This window comes from Semicossyphus pulcher, unplaced genomic scaffold (genome assembly GCF_022749685.1).
Source record: "Semicossyphus pulcher isolate SPU_LCO1_2020_fin unplaced genomic scaffold, fSemPul1.0.p SCAF_11, whole genome shotgun sequence".
Classification (NCBI taxonomy): Eukaryota; Metazoa; Chordata; class Actinopteri; order Labriformes; family Labridae; genus Semicossyphus; species Semicossyphus pulcher.
The window spans coordinates 1,882,107-1,900,377 of NW_027211615.1; the positions used below are offsets into that span (position 1 = coordinate 1,882,107).

At 41.5% G+C, this 18,271-nt stretch overlaps 1 pseudogene; it reads right to left on the minus strand.

Moving 5' to 3' along the window:
• Positions 1-1,024: 1,024 nt before the first annotated feature.
• On the minus strand, positions 1,025-18,042 carry LOC138611190 (zinc finger protein OZF-like; annotated as a pseudogene).
• Positions 18,043-18,271: the final 229 nt, after the last annotated feature.

Sequence of the window (18,271 nt, forward strand, 5' to 3'; positions counted from 1 at the left end):
TATCCTAAACGACATCAACAATATCCTCAATATCCTCATCAATAGCAACAATTGGGACCATCTATGACACCTAGATAAGAGTATGAAACAGTTATAGTGTTAGGACACTTCTTCTTTTCTGCCATCTTTTTTCTGTTCTTCTGTTTCCTTCAAGGCCTCTGTGTTGGGTAGCACCAGTTCTCAAGACAGTTCATCTGTAACCTTGCAATAAATAAACGGATGTGAGAAAGAATGCCATCTCGTGTTATTTTGAGTGTCTATAGTCTCTTTCGTGCAGCCTGAAGACTCCACAACACCTGAATATATTTGTGTTTTCCATTTTTGTCATTGTATCAGAAAAAATACCAAGTAACACAATAAATTAACACCAGCTAGACACATTGTCAAAGTAGCATTCACTTCTTATTTATTGTTTCATGTTAACTGGATTAGAACAAAGCAATGACATCTTGTTTAGTGACAAACATATAAACTAATATATTAATACAAAACCAACAAACATGAGGTATCAGGTAGTACACCAGTCATTGCACTGATCTGATACCATCATTAATTATTCACCCACCCCCCAAAAAATCTGTTTCTCCAACAGAAAAATATTTTGTAAACCCTTGTATTGGCCAATTCTCTAGACTATGCATCAAAATCAGTATCAGGAAGGAAAAAAATAGAATCCAAGATCTCCAAACTAATTTGTCAGAAATCCTGCCCTTTGTCAAAATCATTAACTGCAAAATTAACAACTAAGCAACTATCTTAATGTATGACCACACTCTGAGCAGCTGAGTGGTTTCTCAGGAACATTACTTCTCTGATCACTGTCAGGAACATGACAATTTCTCAGTTCAAACCTGACTGATGTTCTTTGGTCTCCTTCCAATCATCATCACTGTCTTAATCTCAGGTTCAGTATAGTCGTCAGTCTCTGGTTGTAAATGTCTCTCTGGATCAGAGTTCCTGTCTGGTTCTGCTTCTCCACAGTCATCTCCATCAGCTCCTGTTTCTGCCTCTCTTTTCTTCTCAGTTTGGTTGAAGTCTGACCTTCTCAAGCCTGACCGCCAACAACAAGTTTCTTTGGTCCCAAACACTGCAGTTGTAGTGTTTCTACTGTCTGTGATGTTCCATGTCATGTGTCAGATAAGGCTTGTGGGCAAATCTTTGACTACACTCAGAGCAGCTTAAGTGTTTCTCTTCCATGTGAACAGACATGTTTGGTCAGATTTTCTTTTTGTTTAAATCTCTTACCACACTCAGTGCAGCTAAGGCGGTTTTTTTTTCGTGTGAACCAACATGTGAGAGCTCAGATGCCCTTTTCGGTAAAAGCTTTTACCGCACTGAGAGCAGCTAAAGGGTTTCTCTCCTGTGTGAATTCTCATGTGTAAGCTCAGATGCCCTGTTTGATTAAATGTTTTACTGCAAACAGAGCAGATGAACTGTTTCTCTCCTCTGTGAACTGACATATGTTTGGTCAGACTTTGTTTATAATTAAAACTTTTACTGCACTCAGAGCAGCTAAAGGATTTCTCCCCTCTGTGATTGTCCATGTGGAGTGTCAGATTAGACTTTCTGTTAAATCTTTTATCACACTCAGAGCAGCTGAAGGGTTTCTCACCTCTGTGACTTGACATGTGACGTGTCAGATCAGACTTTTGTGCAAATCTTTTACCACAATCAGAACAATCAAAGGGTTTTTCCCCCGTGTGAACTTTCTTGTGTCTGATCAGATGCTCTTTTCGTCGACATCTTTGTCCACACTCAGAGCAACTGAAGGGTTTCTCTCCTGTGTGAATTCTCATGTGTGTCGTCAGATCCTGTTTACTTTTGAAAATTTTACCACACTCAGAGCAACTATGTGATTTCTCAGCATTCTTTGCAGAGTTTAAACCTGTCTGATGTTCTCTGGTTTCCTTCCAATCATCATCACTGTCGTCAGTCTCAGGTTCAGAAGAGTCTTCAGTCTTGACCTCAGTCTCTGGTTGTAAATGTCTCTCTGGATCTGAGTTCCTGGCTGGTTCTGCTCCCACACAATCCTCTCCCTTAGCTGCTCTTTCCATCTGTTCAGTTTGTTTCAGATGTAAGGACTGAGGTTTCTCTTCATCATCTTCACTCTTCACAGAGACAATAGTGAAGGGGAACTTGTTGGTATCAGCCTCCTCCAGTCCTTGAAGCTGCTCTCCCTCCTGACTGATCCAGAGTTCCTTCTGTTCCTCTTTAATGTGTGGGGGCTTAATACCATCCTGGTCCAGACTGGGGCTCCACTCCTTCTCTTCTTTGCTCACCAACAGCTGCTGGACATCTGCAGGACACAGTAAACAAAAAAAAGTAAATAAAACTCAAAATCAGCTGCACTTTTACAACAACCTCACAAATTGGCCGAATTACTGTGAAACCTGTTGCTGGGTCACTGATCTCTTCTCTATGCAGGGTTAGCAGTGGATTTAAGAAATGAAACCATTGACCAACATTCAGCAGTCATGCAGCTGGGCTACAATAGAGGAGGTTTCATTGTTTCTAGAACCAGCCTTCCAAATATTCAAACTGTTCTGAAGGATCTGAAAATGTCCAGCAGAGAGTGCAAACAGTTCATGTGATGAAGTTCATGTAGACTTCATTGAAGCTGTACCAACAAATAGCACTGAAGTTTTATTTCTTATACTCGAGAAAGTTACTTCAGCAAAAGGCAGATAATATCATGTAATTCTTCTTCCAACAGTCAACTGGACTGATCTCCGGCAGGTAAAGATGTAACTGTACACTCAGCTCACGATTCAATATGAATCACGATACTGGGTTAATGATTTTGTAATATTTATGAAAGAAATAGGATTGGAGTTGCGACAACCTTCCTAATGTCATATCCTGTTTCCCTCCAGTTCACTGCCTTCCTGGAGTGCAGCAGAGATGGGCGTCCAAGTTGCTTGGCCACACCTGTAGGTGTGGTTCAAGCTTATGAAAGGGCTGCTGTGCAGGTGTACTCTCTGTTTGTCTGTGACTGAGCAGCATGCCTACAGGCCTAAACCCTGAATTGTTTGGTTTTATTGTTTCTTTTATGCTGACGCACACGCACACGCACACACACCTACACCGGTAAGCATTAGTTTAGGGAGTCTCACACAGTTAAAGGGTGAAGTGAGTGTTTCAGTCAGTGTGGATTGTGGTTCTGTCAGTTGATGCTGACCTGCCTGATTAACAGTGTTTGTTTTGGGTTTTGGGTTGGTTGTCTGTCCCTGAACTGGTGTGATTGTGAGACTGCCTACTCAGGCACTCAGGAACTACTTTCCCGTTAGGCATTAGAACGGCACTCACTGTTAGTTATTTTGTTTATTTTTGTGCAGTATTGTGGCCAGAGTATTTTGACTGCTGAGGGTACACTTCCGTGACTTCGCCTAGGCTTTTGGTCTGTTGCCTTAGGTTTAATGGCAGGTTACATTTTTGAGTGTTACGCAAGGGTTGAGTTTTGAGTCATTGTGATTTGGTTACTCATATTTGGGTGATTATGTCTTCTGTGGAGGATTTTTTGCAGAATCCTAGAGAGGGCCTGTTAGATGCCTGCACTAAGGATTAGTTAGTAAAACTGGCAGTGCATTTTGGGATTGAAGTTTCTGGTCAGGCACGTAAAGACCACATCTTGTGTGTAGTAAAAGAAAATTTGGATCAGTCTGGGGTTTTGTCTGCTTCCTCCAAAAAGAGTGACTTCCAGAGGGTTACTCCTCCGGTTAGTGTTACTGAGCAGTCTGAAGTTTGTGAGGCCTGTAGCTGGAGTTAGAACACCTTTCCCTTTTGAGCAGCAAAAGGAGCTGTTGAGTTTGCAGCACAAACAAAGTAAAAAGGCTCTAGAAAGGGAACAAGCTATTCGGGCACAGGGACACGCTGCTGAAACGGAAAGGTTAAAATGTAATGCAAAACTGCAGTTCCAGTTACAGCAGGAGTGTGAATGTCAACAGTTAGAGCTTTACAGGCTGGGTTTGATCGATGATGTCAAAACGGGTAATGAGTTGGAACCTGGTGCAGCAAGCTCTGCACATTTTGATGTCTCTGGGTGCTTGAGGTTGGTTCCAAATTTTTCAGAAAAGGATCCAGATACATTCCAAATCTGCCTGGATTACTGCAATGGAGTCCTGTTCGGGGTTCCCAACAAAGCCCCGGACAGGCTCCAGTACGTCCAAAACTCAGCCGCCAGGGTTCTCACCTGCACCAAGCCCTGGCAGCACTTCACCCCCACCCTCACCCACCTCCACTGGCTCCCTTATAAGTCCCACATCACCTATGAAACCCTCCTCCTCACCTACAAGTCTCTCCATTCCCTCGCCCCCAGTACCTAAAGGACCTCCTCCATCCCTATACCCCATCCCGGAGTCTGCAGTCCTCAGATGCAGGCCTGCTCTCCATCCCTCACTCTCGCCTCCAAACTGTTGGGAACTGAGCCTTCGGTGTTGCTGCCCCCACCTTCTGGAACTCTCTGCCTGCAGAGATCCACAACACTGCCTCCCTTTTCAAAAACACCCTCAAAACCCATCTGTGCACCACAGCCTGTGAACTATAATTCACCACCTCTTCCTGCGTATTTGTTTGCTTGTTTAGTTCTGTTGTCTGTCCGTTATTTACTCTGTAAAGTGGCCTTGGGTCCCGTGAAAGGCACTATATAAGTCTACGTTTTTTGGCTGGGTTTTTTCTTGCTTTTTGAGAGGTTGGCCAGAAACAGGAACTGGAGTGATTCTGAGCAGACCCTGCTGCTACATTGTTTGCCGACTGGGAAGGCTCAGGAGGCTTTTTCTACTTTGCCTATTTCAGACAGTGAAAACTATCTTAAAGTAAAACTGGCAGTGTTAAAGGCGTATGAACTGGTGCCTGAGGCGTATCAGCAGAAATTCAGGGGTGCCAGAAAATATGTAGAATTTGCAAGTGAGGTTCCTACTTTTTTTCAGTCAATGGCTGTTAGCTTCTGAGGTTTAGACTTTTGACCAGTTGTGTGAGCTACTTTTAATGGAGCAGTTTTAAGAGACCCTTTCTGAGTGCATGGCTGTGTATCTGAGTGGGAGGAACGCAAACACTTTGGCAGAGTTCTTGAGTTATAACCAGCAACATGTTTTGTGAGGTCACAGTGACGTTGACCTTTGATGACCAAAATCTAAATCAGTTCATCCTTGACTCCAAGTTAACAGCTGTGCAAAATTTGAAGAAATTCCCTAAAGGCGTTTGAGAGATATCGTGTTCACAAGAATGGGATGGACGGGCAACCCGAAAACATACTTCCTTTGGCCACGGCTGTCGCGGGCTGAGAGCCATAAAAACTGCTTTTCATCTAACAACCCTGCCTCAGTTTGGAGAGACCTGAAAGACATCACCCACTACAGTAAACCATCCCTCCACGCTGTGGAAAACAATCAACTGGCAGAGGACCTGAACAGCCTTTACTGCAGATAATCACGCCCCTCCTTCACACCACTTACCCACACAAACTCAGAACTACCTGCATCTCCTACCAACCCCTCACCCCACACCTCTGACCACCTGCACTAAGTATCTGTGAGAGTCTGTGCTGATCAGGCGGCCCCCTGTCTTCACCCAGATCTTCCACAGAACTCTGGAGCTGTGTATAGTCCTGTCATGTTTCAAACCTTCCTCAATCATCCAGGACCCCAAGAAACCCTCCATCAAAGGATTAAACAACTACAGGCCTGTCACCATAATGTCTGTGGTCATGTACTCCTTTGAAATTGTGGTATTGAGCCACCTGAAGGACATCCCTGGCTCCCTGCTGCACCGCATGTAGTTTGCCTAACTGCCAAATAGGTCTGTGGAAGATGCAGTCCCACTGCACTACATCCTGCAACACTCTCCAGGGACATACACAAGATTCCTGTTTGTGGGCTTCAGTTCGGCATTCAACACCATCACCCCGATTATCCTCCACTGGAAACTCACCTAGCTCAACTTGTCAAGAGTTCTACAACTTCCTGACTGACAGGAGCTACTAAATGTAATACAATAAATCAGCCCAATAGTGTTTCTATTCCAGCAGTGCTAAATTACTTAATTTCAATTAAAGTATTTCTTATATTTAAAGTTGAGAGCACAATCCTTTTTAGATTTTAATTAGGGCATTCCCAACGTCTCTACACTTCTCCTTTGAATCCTGTGTGATTCCTGTGTGTGCACATGGCCCTGCAGTCTTATGCCCCTTTATGGAGTGGTATGAAGGCCCATTGTTTTCCGAGACTTATTTTTTTTCATCAAAAAGTCCCCCCCCAACTATGCAAATTTCCAACCACCCCCTCCATTGCGAAAACAAAACACGTCTCTGCCATCGTTTAGTGGCAACATGTTGAAACTGAGCAAGCTTGAAATGTAGTAATTAGTTAACGTTAGTAGTAGTTGCAGCTGGCTCACACATCGCAGAAGTGGTTGCCATAGGTTGCACAAAATGATATGCATAGCGCCACCCCGTCCATTAACGGGATTGGCTCCTTAGGTTTGTGACTTCTCAAATCAGTTCCATTTTGTGCTGCATTCTGGCTCATGTGCAAATTTTGCATCAAGAGGACTTAACTGGGTTCTTAACCTGAATTTGGTCCATCTTCTAGAAGCAAAATGCAATGCAAATTGCAATGGTAATTTTTGCCTGTCTTTTGGATTTGGGTGGACAGGGTATCACGCTGTACAAGCTGGACAAGTATGCAGAGTAGCAACGTTTTCGTCTTGAGTGTTCCTTCATACAGTCATCATATTGCCAAATAAGTCGTGTTGGTTTAAATACATTCCTGAAAACAACCGATGACGAGCTGCATTAGATGGATTGGGGTTTGGGTTTAAGGAGTGATTTACTCTCTCTGTTTCAGCGTAATCACAAGCAGCGTTAAAAATGTGACCCTGCATCCCAAGTCTTTTCTTTGATATATCCTTGATCCTTGCTCAAACCAGAAGTAGTTCCAGACAGTAGTCCCAAAGATATTATGCTGCGAAGAGCAGAAAGAAGCGAGGAGGGAATTCAGAGGAGCAATGAGCGAGGATTCATGAGAGCGGCCTCCACAGAAGTCTTTTACTGGCTGACACGCCCCCTAATTGGATATCAGTTACTTAGCGCACACTGCAGCTGATCGGACTGATGCGAAACTTCACAACATCACCAGGGTTTTAATAGAGAATACAGGCGGAGGCGGACCTTAAAACAGACTCTAAAGGGTGCCTTAAAGGATCTGTTAATTGCAAGTCTGAACATCCAAAGTAGCAAAAACAGATTAATTTATATTATATTTAATTTACATAAGATCTCTAGTTATGATCAGTTATATGTTATATTTTATTATGAATTAAATTAAAGTCAGAGAGAGCAGGAGAGGCTGATGATAAATGAGTCAGGTTTGATCAGCATAACGTGATTTCTATCTGAAACTTTTAGCCTAATGAATAACTCTAAGTTTATGTGACTACATACAAGTATTTAGGATTACTAAATAATGAATTTGAAATCAGATTTTCATTCATCATAAATGCAAATAATAAATAGGCCCAAATAATATTAAAAAATAGTGCCGGTAAAAAAGGTCCATATGGTTCTAAGGAGGACACAGTATAAACACAGACTGCAGCCTGTTCTTAATGTGCAGGTGTTTGTTAAACAGGTAACAGGATACAGAGAGAAAAACACTTAGTGTTCATCTTATTAGAAATAATAGGCCTGTATATATAGATGGACGATGCGTCTCCATCTGCTCTCTTTGTACGGATTTGATGCCAAAATAGCCCGTGATAGCTGCTGCCATGTTACAATGGTGATGTCATTTTGGAGCCAAAGTCTGCGCAGTAGAGATCGGCGGTTGGCACCCGCCATAGCCACTTCCGCTAACCAAAACACACACTTAACTTACCGAAAACACTGCAAGGATCCCGGACGCAGGAGTGTTTAACAGCAGAACAGCTTCTCTGTGTTGGTCTGAGGTTAACGTTCACAGGTATGGAAACTTCAATGACTGTAGTGATTGTTTTAGTTAGGCCTCCTCTTGCCGTTTGTCCTCTACTCTGCTAATCCGGAACTGATTGGCTGCAGGAGCCGTATTTGTCAACAGAGCTGTCAATCATCATTTTGACAGCATCAAATAACTAATTAAGTAAACTTGTCGGAAAAAAGAACACTTGTAGTAGTATTTGACCTGTATTTTGATTTCATAGTTTGACTCATGTCCCATCTGTTAAAGCAATTCTTACCTTTCTGGCATGTCCCTCAGCACTAAAATTTGAACAAGAACCACTCCGCCTCCCTTCAAAGACCCACCCTCTTCCCCCTGCCTGACCTCTGACAGAGGCAGGGGCCGACAGCAGCAGCCTACAGCAGGAACCAGCACAGGAGGTGTAAGAGCCCCGAGAAGGGCAGGTCCTTCCAGGGGCTGCCAGGGTAGAAGCAGCAGGGCCGTGGGGTGATGCGGAGTGGGGAATCTGCTGAGGAGAGGCCCGGAACCAGCAGACAAGCTGCCCCAAGATCCACAACAAGAGCCAGAGGTCAGAGGGCACGTGGACCTGCTGTACTCAGTCCTGACGATCTCATCTTATTGTTGTTACCAGTACTGCTGTTGTTGTTGTTGTTATGGCTGAGATGTTCAGCAGCTTTTCTATATTTGTGTTGACATTATTGCTCTTGACAACATCTATTGACATGAATGAGGTTTTTTTTTGCACAAAAAAGTGTCTTGTAAATGTTTACATGTCTGTTGCTGCTTTTGAAATGTTCTTTTTGTGTGTGTGTGTGTGTGAATTTTAAGCCATTTTGTGTTTGAAAACAATTGTATATATACATATATTTTTATATGTTTTCATATAGTTTTGTATTTTTTCTTATTAACGTTGTTCAATAAAACCTTGTATTATATAATTGCATTTGTCTTTTTACTCACATAAGGTAATGTTTATTATGCTTTACTTCCATTATGACCCTTTTTTCATATTCCCACTTCATCTGAATGAACTGCAGTGAATTACTAAAATCAATTTTTTAGAAAAACATTTATTATCGTACACAGTTTATCTTTTTTTTTTTACAGCTGTCTTCTTTAAGAAATTAGTTATTTGGTCCCAATAAAAAAGCAAATAAATAACATATGGCACTTGCAAGATTACTGTTAAGTAATGCAAACAAATCTTTTAGATGTAACATTCAGCTCTTCATGAGTTCCAGGGGTACCAAGTCTTGGCTGGTGCTGGATGTCCTCCATTACTGTGGGAGTGGTGTACCTTGACAAAGAGTAAAAAAAAATAGACACGTGACACAGGATATAAATTGCATAAACTCAAACAGGATAGATTTGATATAGATCTTAGGCTGCTTTGGCACAGAGTGATGTTATCACAATGTACAGTAAGTGGAGCAAGTGTATGTATCAACTTATTACAATTTAAAATTCCCTACTGGTAAATAGTACTTCTTCCCAAGGATGGAAAAAGTCACAAACATAGACAGATCGGTCTTATTTACACAGATGTCAGCTAGCCAGCATTATCTATTAGCCGGAGAAGTCTTCTAGCAATGTGCTGAACTAGCTCCGGTTACTGTACAACCAAACAAGTCAAACGCAACCCCGGAGTTATAATACTAAAACTGGGTTAATGACAACTTCACAATAAACACTGAGGCTAACGCTGAAGCTAACGTCACCGGTAGTGTAACGTTAAACAAACCAAGCTGTGGAGTCAGTTTGTTTACACTACCGGTGCTAACGCTAACGCTAGGCTAAATTTCCCTGCACAAATAACATAATATTACAGAACGATAGTAACTGGTAACTGATGTTATCACATGTAATGTTGTGTTCTAGGATTAGGCAAACTAAAAGTACCTGTCCAGCAGAAACTCCGCGACCATCTCATCTCTTTTTAGCTCCGGATGTAGCTGCATTAGCCTCCTCCATTGCTGGAAAGCAGAGCCGATGTTGACTCCAGTCTTGCCTCTTGCCGCATCAAGCTCTTTCTTTAAGGCAGCTTTTTGTGAAATAGTCTTTGTCCTGATAATTTTCTCTGTGGGGGCAGCTGATGATGGAAGTGGCGGCTCGCCTTGGTCAGTCATTGTCAGGTCTCCGTTCCTTGCTCTCTCTCACCGCTCTACTGCTCTGCCAGAGAGGAGCGCGACTCGCGATCCGTGACAGCGGTGCAACTGGGAGGGACGCGGCGACGGATGACAGACAGGAAGCTCGGCAAATCATTTACTCGGACCGAATAAAATGATTGGTCAGACTTTTATCAGAAATATATGAGAATTAAATATTGATGAGTTTCAACGCCTAGTTGATTTCTTTTACATTTTATTGTGCTATACGCTTATTAGGAGCATTTTATGATTACAAAAGAAAAGTGTAAAAATGCCAGAAAGGTAAGAATTGCTTTAACATGGCGGAGGCAGGCTTTAGGACCTTTACTGAAGTCAGTCAAAAGGGGGCGACAGAGAGGGTTTTGCTTCACTTTAGGGAGCTGCCATGTCGTCCATCTTTTTATACAGTCTATGGTGCACAAACAGCTGTTAATGCTGACTGACCGCCGATCCAGCTGTGATCAGCTGACGCCGCCATCACAAACGGACATTGCTTCATGTGACGCTTCAGAGATTAAGATGCCCCTCAAAACAAATTCCCTCATTTCATCTCTCCTCGTCTGGTTTCCTTGTGTCTCTCCATGCATCCCGATTGGGAGGGAATACAGAAGGAAAAGACGCAAGTAAGAGATGCATGGATGCAATTTAAGAGACTTTGGAGTAGTATATTTTGAGATTGTGATGAAAAACCACAAAGAGGCATACACGAGGACTAGCCCTTTTTAAAGGCCGATATAATAACGATAGTTTGTAGGAGGAAAAAGCCGATAGCCGATTAATCAGCCGATATCTCCCTACCCCACGAAAAATAAAGAAACCTATGTAAATGAACAATCTTTATCTTTCTTACATATCCTTACGCCGGGAACACACCAGCGATCGTTTCGGCGTCTGGTCTATTTTTTGCGCGAGCCGCGAGCGATCGCGTCAATCCTGGCAGGAAGTCACACATGAAACAACGAGAGAATCCAGTCAATTTTCAAAATAAAACACTGCGATTGACAAATGCGATGTTACATTTGTGTGTTTTTATATATTTGTCGGTATCTAAACAGAGCGCGAGAGAGCTGAAGAAACATGCACGCAATATATTAATTTAATATTAATTTAAATCTACATGAATGATTTAAGTTGCATTTTATTAATCCTTTTTTAATTGAAATGATGCTGCAGTTGTTTCCTTAAAGTTGCTGGTTTAATAAAACCTTTCTGATAAAGAAAAGTTTTACTAAAGTTACAAATGAATGGTTGTTATCATCACGGAAGCTTTCTGGCATATATTTGGGAGAAAAAAACAGAAACACTTATTCAGCAGACACAACTCAATTAGCATCAAAGAAGAATACCATATACCATAAGAATCTTATATAAAAAGCAAACGTATCGCCCCTGCGTCAGTCTCTCGCTCTTTTCCTTTAACTTTACCTACACGTCTTTCACAACAGTTTGTGTTGACGCCGTGACGTGCTTTACTCCTACAGCAGCCTTATGCAAACGCCGGTTTTTAATAAACCCATTTTTTGCCACTTCGACTTTGATAATAAGTACGGAGAGTTTCCTGAAGTGTGATCTGCTGGATTACATCATTGGAAATGTGTTGGATTTGTTTACATGGCGATGCGCTCTTCCGTGGCGTATATCAGGCCAGATGCTGCACGTCCCGTTACATTTTTAAATACCACTCTTACAAACTATTAGTGTTTGTGCACGTTACCGGAGTGAGGAGGATCATAAAAAGTGTGATTTCATGTCATGAATGGACAGTTGACGTTACGTGGTTGGATTTTTTAGGAGAGAGAACGCCAAATTGGTAAGTAATTTAAGTAACAGTTAAATGATTTATTTTTCACCCTGCCTGCCTGTCTTGTATCGTGGAGAGCTGATATTGTTACGTTATATTCCAGAGTTAACTTTTGAGGGGAGAATTAAACTGAAACGAGTCAGATATAATATGAATCACGTACCACTTGTCGGCTGTTCCCCGGTGCAGCAAAGGTTTAGCCCCCACCCACCCCTCTCACGGTCTCCACATACGAGTGGCATTTCATGGTTTTCTAACAGTTGTTAAGAGTATCCTCGAGGGTTGCACACGCAAACTTATATTTTCAGCTAAAGTGCCCCTCATATGATCAGATATGATCCCATTAATTGTGCTAGGCTTGCACTCACTGCTAGCCAAATTGTAGCGAGCTTGCTAACTAAACAGAGACGGCAGCATGAGCTCGACAGAAAAGCAGTGAAAGTTAATGATAGTCTAATTCATTAATAATGTAATACTATAAACAAAAGCCCATTTTTATCATAATTTGTGAATAAAGCTGTATTATAAAGTTAACTTTAATTAATTATCCCAGGTACCTGCATTACCTGTATGTCGCGTATGGAGACTCCATTAAAAAGGCGAAGTCCTATCGGGGGCCGATTAATCGGCCAAAACGATCAATTGGTCGACCTCTAACGAGGATATGATGCAGAGTTTTCTAAAGGTGGTGCATTGTAAACGTCATCATTATTTCATCACGGGAAGCAAAAAACATGATCAGGATTAATATTCAATTAGCCTAATTGTCCAGCCCTATCACAAACCATTAAATGTTTCTGTTTTCTTCTAATAAGAATGAATGAAATAGTAAACGTATTATTAGATTAAAAATAATCCTTATAGAATAATATTTTATTACTCTGTTTTCAGGAATGTCAGATTTGTGTTTCGCCTTTATTAAAGTCTCGCTGTGAGTGTGTAGGATTATTGAAGATTTTGGGCTCTATGCTGTTTGTGTATTTACCAAAGTTCTGTTAAAGGTTTTGCTCATTTTAACTAATTAATGTAATGTTGGCTAGTTTATTCTACAGCAATGCATCATGGTCGATAAGATCATCATATGATTGTCCTGTGAGAACTACGTGTCTTTATAAAATCCTCTTTTCCTGAGCTCAGATGTGTGATAAACGTAAACTATCTATCTATAACATAGTGTAGTTAGGGATGGGTAGCCAATTCGGTACTTTTATAGGTACTGACCGAATTACGTTGGTACTACTGAGTACCGATTCACCTAAAATCAAACGGTACCATGTTTCGGTACCTAAACGCATCCTTGTGACTGTGAGGGAGTGGAAGAGTAGGCGATTTTCCATGCCGGACATGAACACAGCATTGCACGCACAAGAGCGTAATGACGTCAGTAGCTGCAGGTTCAGTCAACAAAGCAAGCATGGCTGATAGAAAGTGCTCGAAAGTATGGCTCCACTTTTCTAAATGCGATGCAGATTACGCTCGCTGCAATATTTGTGACACGAAGTGCAGGCCAGCGGCGGGAATACTTCCAATCTGAGGAAGCACCTGGTTAAGCACAAGATTTTTATCAAGGCTAAAGAGTGCACAATTTTCGACAGCCTCAGATCTACGGCTACAACTCCTGCATTCGGCACCGTTAGCACGCCTGCATCCGTTAGCGACTCGTCGTCTGCAGCCAGCAACATGGGAGAAGAAATGGCCTTAACATTTGGTGATGGCAACAACGACAATGACGATGCAAGTGAGGCATCATCATCTTCATCTGCTCCAGGTAAAGAAGCCTAGTGTTTAAGATGACGTTAGCTTGGCATTTTAACTTGCATTAGTTATCATTATCAGCTCGGTTCGTCGTACTTTGTAACGTAAATGTAAATGCTTGTTTTCATTAACAGGTCCGTCTGACCCATTGTCAACCCGCCCTAAAGTAAGAGTGAGAGCTGCAACAGTGACTCCCTTTACTAAAGCCAAGGAGACAGCCTTTTCCCGTCAGAGGGCAGATGAGTGTCACAGGGCTGTGACTGAATTTGTGGTTAAAGGCATGTTGCCCTGTACCACAGTGGACACCCCATGGTTTAGGTAAACTATTACTGCATAAAATTAGTGATTATGTGTATGTGATGGAGCAAGCTGATGAAAAAGCAGTTATGTTTATTATTATTTTATTGTTGTTATTTGTAATAGGGAGATGACAAGGGCCCTGAATCCAAAGTACACCCCCCCCAACAGAAAGGATCTTTGCAACACATTAATACCAGCTTGGTATGATGTTGAAAAGGTTCATGTGAAGGAGGAGCTGAAAGCAGTAGATCATGTTGCAGTGACTGCAGATGCATGGAGTAGTGTGGCTCAAGACACAGTCACTACATCACAGTCACTGTCCACTATGTAGTGGAGGCAGAGCTGAGAGAGAAAGTCCTCCATAAAAGAGCAGTATATGTCTCCCAGACAGGGTCTGCTGTAGCTGAAGAGATAGACAGCATCCTAGATGACTTTGAGGTGAAGTCCAAAGTGGTAGCTATTACCGTTGACAACGCTGCCAACATGGATGTAGCTGTCAAGAAAATGCACGTTATGAAGATGGGGTGTTTTGCTCATACCCTGAACATAGCAGCCCAAAAGCTGTACAGTGTGAAAAGCATTGCCAACTGGTCAGGGAGGATACGGGCTGTTGTGCTGTGGCTAAGAAGAAATAGTCTTGCCAAGCCTGTCCTTAAAGAAAAACAGAAACTTCTAGGTAGGTAGAAGGTTAATGAAACACATGGGATGGTCATATCTTTACTATTTTAGACATGTAAATGATTTTAAATAATTCCACCAATTTCTACATTATTAATATTCTTACAACTATGTTACACTGGGGCAATTGTTTTGTCTGTCTTGTCCAAGGCCTTGATGATCATTCCCTCATACTGGATGTGAGAACCAGATGGAACAGCCTCTTCCTGATGGTGGAGAGGTTCATAGAACAATACCCTGCCATCCAGGCTGCTTCGAGGGACCCACGCATCAAGAAGGCTATGGACAGAGACAGCAGGTATAGAACATTGATGTAAAAAGTTGTGATATAACCAGTGAGAAAAAAATAAATTACACTTCTGCTGACATAAAGCATTCTGTATCATGTTGCGCTTTGGATTTCATTCCCAGATTAGAGAGTGTCAGATGATGACATTAGCAAGTGTGAGGACTTTGTGGACACCATGAGGGTCCTTTACACATCCACAATTGCAGTCTCATCTGATAAGAGTGCCACTGCTGGGCAGATCCTCCCCATCCTGGACAAACTGAAGGCCAAGTTTGAGGTGAAAGATGATGATTCTGCATTCAAGAGAGCCATCAAGGAGAAGGTCTGGGCAGACCTCTCCCATCATTACTCAGTATGTAGTTAATTGATACTTTCAATTGATTGATCATTTTGTTAATCATCAACTTAATGGTGTAATTATTCACACTTAAAATGCATTATCCAATTTTTTATGTTTAATGTTGATAGGAGGAAACAAACAAAGAGCTTCGACAGTTCCTTGAGGAGGCTACTGCTCTAGATCCTCGTTTCAAAGTCAAGGTTCATGATGAGGCTGTTTGGAGCTCTTTGAGGATGAAGACCAGGCAGTGCTACTACAGACTGAGGCAGACATCAGTGCACCTTCGTTGGCTGAAAAGGCCAAGAACGAGCTGCAGATCTACCAGAGCTTTCCAGCAGTCCTCAGCTCAGTGCATCCCCTCTTGTGGTGGTGGCAGAAGAGGGATCAGATGCCTTTGCTGGCCAACTTGGCCAAAAAATATCTGTGCGTTCAAGCCTCTTCCACTCCTTCAGAGCGAGTTTTCTCCACAGCAGGGGATACAGTCAGTGTGGAGCGGGCTCGGCTCTTGCCCGAGAAAGTTGACATGTTAGTGTTCTTGAAAAAGAACTGAACAAGGAACGAAGATAAACAGTAAATGTAGTTCACAGTGTTGGAAAACATTTTTGAGGCTTTATAATCAAATGTTTTAGAGTTGAAGTTATATAATCAAATGTTTTATAATGATATGTTTTAGTTGAAACTTTATAATTAAATGTTTTGGAGTTGATGATATATAATCAAAAGTGTTATAATTATATGTTTTAGTTGAAATTTTATAATCAAAGGTTTTAGAGTTGAAGTTATATAACCATAAGATTTATAAATTAAATGTTTTAATATGTCTTAAAGTTAAAGTTTTCTAGTTATAATGCCTTAAAGTTAACTTTCCTATAGTCTAAAGCCTTAAAGTTAAAGTTTTACAGTTAAATGTCTTAAAGTTAAAGTTTTACAGTCAAGTTTTTTATAGTTGAGGTTTAACAGTCAAATGTTTTATAGTTAAGGTTTTATATTCTAATGTTTTATAAGTTTTTATAATCTAAAGTGTTAAAACTCTAAAAATAGAATCCTAAGCTGAGAAACTCGCTGGGCTCAGTATAAAAGCCAGGTGCAGGGTTGGCAGCTGGCCAAGAAAAACAGGTGTCCCCCCCAGCCCCTCCCTTTTTGTTGTACAGTGCATAAACGCGCCTAATTGGCCGGAGTGAGGAAGAGTCCTGCAGAAAAGTTGGAAATGGGTCAGGCAAAACTGAAAGGAAACAAACTGAGGGAAGAGAGCCAGAGCGAGGGGGGGGGCGGGGGGCTGCCACAGGTGTTGGGGCAAGCTGAAGCCCAGCGAGGGAGGGGCTTAGAGTATATAAGACCCGAGCGGCTGACCCGTGGGTGGTCTCATCCGGATGACACTCATTGATTTACTGATGTATCAGTTTATCTGTAATCAATAAAGATTTTTGTTGCATCAGATTTTTTCTAAGATTATTTTTGACAGTTTTATTTCTCAATTTGAAGACTTATTCGACCAAGTTTATTAACTATTTTTTAGATTTTATTATCTATTGGAGATTGAAATTAAGTTGCAGATAAGATAATTTGTGGAACTTTTTTGCCACAACAACAGCAAAGAAGTTTGCTTCACTTTCATAAGTTTAATTTGTAGTTTGTAATGCTTCAATTTGTAAAATATTATACCTTTTATTTATTTTTACTCCATCCTCTTTTGTTCATTTGTTTTAAACTTATTTGCTGTCCATGGACCCCCATCACACATTTTTTCCAAAGGGGAAAGGAAAGGAATAATAGTACGTGGAGCTGGGTTTTAATTTTTCATTATTAAGAAAAAACACTTCGTAGTTGTACTTAAGGGTTTTCATGTTGAAAAAATTTGTCAAACATATGCGATGTTACAATACAAACGGTTGGATGTTGTTTTGATATATTTGTCTAAGTTTATATATTGAGAAATAAATATGTTAAATACAAACATTTTGAGATTTTATTATTAAACAAATGAACATTTATTACCACATAAACACACACAAAAGTACCGAAAATTGGTACCGTTGAGTACCGATACCGATGCCCAGGTACCGGGCATCGGTACCGTATCGTTTCAAATGTGAAAGGTACCCATCCCTAAGTGTATTAGAAGAAGACGGTTTCTTAAACTGTAAATATGTAGTTATGTACAAGTTAATCGAATGTGTGTAAAAGTTAATGTACTTTCACAACTGATTTTCACAAATACTATGAAGCTCCATCAGATAATCATTACACCACAGCCACTAAAGCACGGAGCCCCTGAAATCCCAAAAGGTGATCTGTTTCTTAAACAGCGAAAAAATCCTCACAGGAGCTTTAAAATGAGTGTTGGAGCCAAAAGTAAAAGTTTCTGGTTCCGCACACAACCAAACAGGCTACACAAACAAGTTATTATATTGGGCGCACAAGATAATAACTTGTTCCCACGAGATTTTTATCACCAAAGAGTCTGCAAGTCCAGTAAACAAAGTATTTTCTCTCTCGGTCTATGAACGTTAGCTAAAGGCTCGGCTCCCTGAAACATTAGCAGGAAACACGTTTCCAGCAGTGAAAGAAAACAAACCTGCTCTCCGTAGCTTTATTTCAGGTGTTAAAATCACATCCAGCTGTTTTCTTTGGCGGTGGAGCTCCTCTTCGTATCCGCATGTTGTTGTTTGTCCTGCCTCGTCTCTGATAACCGCAGCGAGCAGCCGCCGTCTGAATAAATCTTTAAGATCATGAAACCCGGACATTTTCCACACATGCAAGAGTCAAAGAAGGAAAAGAAAACTAAACGCTGACGTCTTTTCTACGGTTACTCTGCTCCTGTAGCACGCTAGCACTCCCATACATGCTGCCTGCTGACTGTGCTCTGCCGGACAGAGCTTTCGAAACCAGGGCTGCTTCCCGAGTCTCTGGCTGCTTCCCAAGTCTCTTATTTGATAGCTCCTCGCTCCTCGCTCGAACCGGAAGTAGTTCCGGAGCCGCCATATTGAGGACCGTCTCAAAGCTCTTATCGCTGCTCGGAGGAGCGAGGAGCGA